This window comes from Sinohyriopsis cumingii, unplaced genomic scaffold (genome assembly GCF_028554795.1).
Source record: "Sinohyriopsis cumingii isolate HCF-2022 unplaced genomic scaffold, ASM2855479v2 utg000426l, whole genome shotgun sequence".
In the NCBI taxonomy this organism is placed as follows: Eukaryota; Metazoa; Mollusca; class Bivalvia; order Unionida; family Unionidae; genus Sinohyriopsis; species Sinohyriopsis cumingii.
The window spans coordinates 4,732,988-4,740,444 of record NW_028315897.1 but is presented as its reverse complement, the minus strand read 5'-3'; the positions used below and the strand labels follow the sequence as shown (position 1 = coordinate 4,740,444).

The 7,457-nt window shown below is 33.3% G+C and overlaps 1 long non-coding RNA gene across 1 annotated transcript; it reads left to right on the top strand.

Annotated features, from left to right (window-relative positions):
• Nucleotides 1–299: 299 nt before the first annotated feature.
• Nucleotides 300–6,942, top strand: LOC149774109 (uncharacterized). The gene is made up of 2 exons (XR_016416968.1): nucleotides 300–349; nucleotides 4,872–6,942. It is a non-coding gene; the product is annotated as an uncharacterized LOC149774109 (long non-coding RNA).
• Nucleotides 6,943–7,457: the final 515 nt, after the last annotated feature.

Here is a 7,457-nt window from a genome sequence, read left to right as displayed (position 1 = left end):
GAACGAAATATTGTTCATGCTTTTGAAATAGTGAAGATATCTTAGGTTTAACGTGTTTTTTTTTTTTTGTTTTTTTTTGTGAAAACACATTGCTTCCTGTAATGTCGGACGCACATATGATATTGGTATACAAGATGATGGTCATTTCAATATGTTATTAGTTTGTTATCAATATTTTCTGCAAACATCTATTTTATGTAATTTGAGTTTTTATGTATTTTGTGATGAAACAGCTGTATGCTTCATCAGAACATTTCTACATACTATTTGCAATAATTGTACCTATTTCTTAATTTCAGATGGTAAGTACCTATATTTTTTGACGAGCACTCATCCTGATATAAAGCAGGTAAATATACCTGAACATCACAGGTATTCTGCCAACATTGGAACATAAAGGTGAAGTTTTGGGTTAAGAGCCACGTAGAGTCAGTTTCTTCCAATAAGCTGATAAGATGAAAACAATGAAATATATGCACATGCGATGTTGTTTTATAATATTTGTCATATTATAATATGCACAAATATGTAAGTGGAACCAATTTCATGTGCCTATAAATAAAACCTAAAGGTTATATGATAAAAAAGAAACCCCATCAATAATTTTGCATCATGATATGTATATTTAGAATCAATATCCACAAAGTAGATTTGGAAACATTTGGTAGTGGAGAAGCTAAAGTTACTTATTTAACGTTCTTTAAATCTTGTAAGGCATCATTGCACTTAAATTAAAGTCATCATTTTACAATTTCAGGCATAATTATTAAAACTCATGTGTATAGTAAGCTCATACTTTACAAATGCACTACATACATTCAAATATCTATGTTCCTTAAATCCATTGGATAAAAGATGGTGACTCATGTCATAAATGGTATATTATCTATGCAATTACACGTAATCCAATGTTATTACAAATTTGACAAATATTTTCACACCTTTTATTGTCGTAGATTAATAACGAGTAGCAAGTCCAGTAGTGCAAACTTTTCATTCTCTTTTAACAAATAGGCACAATAATAAAAAACAAGATAACAGTCCGTGACATGCAGAGCTGTATTTTTCACTGCATAATTATGTCGTCAACTTCTGGATTATGGCCCGTTGTTGAACGATGTTCAGTAAATAAGATAACAACCCTTTTCAACTGAAACACAGTGAACGATATTTATAGTGCATGCCCAAGATTTACCGAATGTTTCAGTTTAGATAAATTTCTATCGCGCATGGGTAATGTTGTGTTCTACATAATTACGATATAATTAATGTAATCTAAACTAAAATGGAAAGTTAATGACATTTTAGATAAGTGTCCATTTGAGAGCGCACATATTTTGAATATAGCTTTGACCTTGACCTGTACAAGGATTTACGTTGCCTTACAATTCGTTCATTTTATGAACTATCAAACGACATTGCACGCATACCATGGCAGTACATGGACGATCATCCTGTTCAAATATGGCTCATTTAAATTATTTTAATTATATAGTAATGGTTTGCAATCACACACACACACACACACACACACATATATATATATATATGTGTGTGTGTGTGTGAGTTCTATAAATTGATATTCCTCAAGACAAATTGTCATATTCATAGTACAAGAACCAATTAAAATATAAAATCATACGAAAGGAAACCAGTGCGCACATGGGATTCTTGTATTACTTCGCCTCTTATTTAATAAGAATAATCAGTATGACTCAAAGTTATTATTTACAGGAATCATCCCTGGTAATAAGAACGTAATCGGACCAAAATGATTAGCATGACTCAAAGTTATTATTACAGAAATCACCTCTGGTAAAAATAATGTAATCGGACCAACATGATTAGTATGATTTAATGTTATTCATACTGGAAACACCTCTGGTAATAAGAATGTAATCTGATCAAACTGATCAGTATGATTTAACGTGCTTATTACGGGAAACACCTCTGGTAATAAGAATGTAATTGGACCAAAATGATCAGTATGACTCAAAGTTATTATTACAGAAATCACCTCTGGTAATAAGAATCTAATCGGACCAAAATGATCAGCATGACTCAAAGTGCTTATTAGTGGAAACACCTCTGGTAATAAGAATGTAATTGGACAAAAATGATTAGCATGATTCAAAGTTCTTATCACTGGAAACACCTCTGGTAATAAGAATACAAAAAGACACAAATGATCAGCCTGACTCAAACGTCTTATTACTGGAAACACCTCTGCAAATAAGGATGTAACAGAACTAAACTTAGCAGTTCGTGTTGTAGGAATCACCACTGTTTGAACAATGCAATCGGACCGACCTAAGCGGTGTGACTCAAAGTTCGTATTGTACGAATCGTCGCTGTTAATAAAAGTACAATCTGACCACGCTGAGTAGTGTGATTCAAAGATCGTATTATACTAATAACATCGTTCAGAATAAAGAAATCGGATCAAACTCATCAATATAATTTGACTTCGTGTTACACGAATCATGAAGTATATGATAAATCTTAATCTATCTAGCAATCCTTAAATCTATCCATTTAATAATTCACCCACCCATTATGTCATATACATACATACATCCATCCATACATACATACATCCATCAATCCATCCATCCATTAATCCATCCATACATACATGCATACATACATACATACATGCATACATGCATGCATACATACATACATGCATGAACATACATACATACATACATACATATATACATACATACATACATACAAAACTACACACATGCATGCATACATACATGCATACACGTACGTACATAAACATACATATAGACAAACATATATACATGCATCCATACATCCATACATACATAAATGCATGCAGGTACATACATACATACATACAAACATACATGCATGCATATATACAAAACACACACATTGATATATATATATATATATATATATATATATATATATATATATATATATATATATATATATATATATATATATATGCCTGCCTACCGGCGTATCTACCTGCCTGCCTACCTACCTATCTACCTACCAACCTACATACATACATATATACATACATACATACATACATACATACATACATACATACATACATGCACACATGCATGCATACATACATGCATGCATGAACATACATACATACATACATACATATATACATACATACATACATATAAAACTACACACATGCATGCATGCATACACGCATGCATGCATGCATACATACATTCATACATGCATGGATGCATGTGATTAGTGATTTTGATTTTAATGTAGCTTTAACAATTTTTCAGCCATATCGCTACGATGTCTGCAATGTGGCAGTTTATAGTGATGTCTAGCACTGGGGCATCATGCCACAGACATGTAGCATGATGTCCCACCCAGTCACATTATCCTGACACCGAGCCGACCAGTCCTAACACTAACCTCTTAATGCTGAGCGCCAAGCGAGGCAGCTGTTACTACCATTTTTGTAAGTCTTTGGTATGACTCAGCCGGGGATCGAACCCACGACCTCCCGCATCCGAGGCGGACGCTCTAACCACTAGGCCACCGGAGCGGTTACATGCATGCATGCATACATACATACATACATACATACATGCATACATACATACAAGCATACATACATACATACATACATTCATATTTACATACATACATACATACATACATACATGCATGCATGCATGCATGTATGCATGCATACATACATACATGCACGCATGCATGCATGCATACATGCATTCATACATGCATGCATGGATACATACATACATAGTATACATACATACATACATGCATGTATACATGCACGCATGCATGCATACATACATTCATACATGCATATATACATACATACTTACAATACATACATACACACATACATACATACATACATACATACATACATGCGTACGTACGTACGTACATACATATATACATACATATATACATACATACATACATACATGAACGCATGCATGCATACATACATTCATACAAGCATGGATGCATGGATACATACATACATACATACATATATGTATTAATGCATACATACATACATACATACATACATACATACATACATACAAGCATACATACATACATACATACATACATGCATACATACATGCATACATACATACATACATGCACGCATGCATGCATACATACATTCATACATGCATGCATGCATGGATACATACATACATATATGCATACATAAATACATACATACATACATCTATGCATACATGCACGCATGCATGCATACATACATTCATTCATGCATGCATGCATGCATACATACATACATACATACATGCATGCATACATACATACAAGCATACATACATTCATGCATACATACATACATACATACATACATACATACATACATGCATGCATACAGGCACGCATGCATGCATACATACATACATACATCTATTTTAAAGCTATTATTTTGTAAGCAAAAATGTTTGAGGATCAGGTTGAGATGTATTATATTAATCTATCTGGCTATCTCTATATCTATATATCGAGCTATCTATATCTATCTATCTATCTGTCTAATCATCCGTCCGTTCGTCCGTCTGTCAATCCATCCATATATATATATATATATATATATAGAGAGAGAGAGAGAGAGAGAAGTGCGTGTGTCTGCAGTAGATAGTGCGTGAAATATGAATGACATAAGGCAGAATGGATACAATTTACAGTGTTAATTGAGTAATTGAGTCGGCTTATGTAAACGGGAACTTGAATAGTTATATGCTATAGCATAATTCAGAGTAAGCTCTGCTTATGCCCTGTTAATTCAGTGTATTTCTGCACTTCTTCGCTTTCTGTTTCAGTGTTCTACGTGTCAGGGTTGGCGTAACAGATATACAATTCTTTCCGGGTATGCCTGCAAATGTGATGCCAATAAATAAATTGTATACAATGGATTTGAAGCAACTAGTATAATTAGGTTTGGGGCAATGTCTCCCTCATGGCGTATATACGTATCTATCTTTCCTCAACACTAAAATAATTACATGACTTGTACAAATCAAAATAATAATTTTTTGTTATGTTTCACATCTCTCGATGCACTTGAAATGTTGTACAAAATAATGTAATCGCTTGAACAGGAGGAATAAGCTATTTTCTGTTTCATCATAATATAGGACATAATTGCTATGCTTTCGTAAGTTGTTGATGTTTTTTAAATGCAAAGTGAAGTGATTATCACAAAAGAAGACGATGCTGTTGCCAGCTCAAATTATTATTTTGGTTTTAATGAAACTGAGAATTGATTTAAATTATTGACAATTATATTTATTCAAGCTTGTGATATGTTTGATTGTCTTGTAAAATTGTTCCTTCTTGAAAGTGAAAATAAAGGATTACATCCTGGTGTTCTAGGATGTGAGTGGTCGTGATAGCCGTATCGATAAACATGTAATTCTGCATGGTACCAAGTTTCAAAATTATTCAAGATATCAGAATGGCGTCGACATTATCGACATATTTTGAGGGATTCGTGAAATGCGGCAAATTCTAGCTTACGTCCACTCAGAATTCTTGGAATATGAGCTGGTTTGTTAAAATAAATATTAGCATCTATTGTATGTAGGAATATATATATATATATACCTGGTTTTCCTTGCGCGGCAGATTGATCTACATTTTAATACCATTATATTTGGTTTGACATTTTTTGATCCAGATCTTTTGTGCTAAAATGTGCTTTCGGTGTCACAAGCTACATTAGGTCAGGACCCATCATCGAGTTCAGTTTTCCTTACTCAGACGTATATGAAGAAATTGTGACTACTAAATGATTTGCTTCCTTTACCAAGGACATTTCTGTCATGTATACATGACAATCAACTATTTTGAATACAATCAAGTTACATCGTTATTGTTAAACAAGACGAACATTAAACTTGAGGTTGATGTATCATATTTGAAAACAGGGTGTATCACTAGGTCACTGGGATTATAACAGGGCCAACATATCAAGCTTGTGTTTTACTCTACGTTTCAGAACGTTTACATTAATAGTGCTGTAATTACTGACAAAACGTGCACACAAGATGATGACAGCATTATGCTTTGCAATGGGAGATAATCATCGTTATATTTTGCGTTCTTTGAAATCTGCCTCCCTTTTCATGTGCTTCTTAGGCCGCGGATAAGTAGCATCCGCCTTTCTACTGACGGCACTGAATCTCATTTTTTTTTAAATGATGAACAACGGCAATCAGTATCATTGTCTTACTTTTTATTATGTCTGCTAATCATTCTGACAAGTTGAGAGACACATATTATGCTATTTCCACACATTGCCCTTGCCTACTTATATTGCCTGGGTAGCAAAATTATGTTGGAGTATTTTGCTCTTCTTTGTTTTCTTTTATGTTTATCGTTATATTACCTCTGCAATATTAATGCATATCGTATGCTTCCTGCAATATACGATTTCATAAAAAGCAAACAAAAATTTACAAAAAAAGAGAAAGAAAAGTAGACAAAAAGAAAAAACCAATAAAACAAACAACAAAACTTAAAGCAGCACCACAATAATTTAATTCTGAGGCTATTTCTCGGGAGATATAGACACTGATAACACGTTTGCATTGTTACAATGGTGCTTATTGATTAAGATTTTGCCTATAATTAGGATTTTAAGAATTTAGGTCCATTTTGTTAACTTTTAAATAAGCCAAGATAGTAAATATATCCATACTGTGTTTAAGGAGTTTTCTCCCAAAGAATTGTTTGGAAGCAATACATGACATTGAATTCACATTTATGTACAATAAATACAAGGAATAAAACGATATATTGCCTCTCGTGTTTATTTAAAACCTTTGCTTAACATGATCACTGTTTCAGTGCTCAGCAAGCTTGTTCGTATTAAACCGCTTTATTTCTGAATCCGAGTCCTGTCTTTTTTCAGTGAAATGAGAAGTTGTCATAAATCGAATATTCCGTTCAGTATTGTGCCCTTATATTGAACATATGACCCAATAATATTATTATTATAGTATAAATATTATATGACCCAAACATGTTTCATTTATTTTTATCCTATCTCTCTCTTTCTTGGAAGCCATAGTTTTTCAAGCTTTCAGGAACGGAGTCGACAATGTGGTTGTTACTATCAAAGTGATAGTTATCACATTTAATGTTCTCTGTTTCAGGACTGAAAACAGCTGCATGTTATGACATACGACATCCGTGTAGCCGTATATTTAGCCAAGTAATCCGTGTAGCCGTATGTTTAGCCAAGTAATCCATGTAGCCGTATGTTTAGCCAAGTAATCCGTGTAGCCGTATATACAGCCAAGTTACTGCCAAATGCCCATGATTGCAGATCTAATTTACATTCGACTTTAAAATAGTTTTAGTTCCATCTAAGAAATAAGTGGATCATGAATTGTTCGTTTGCA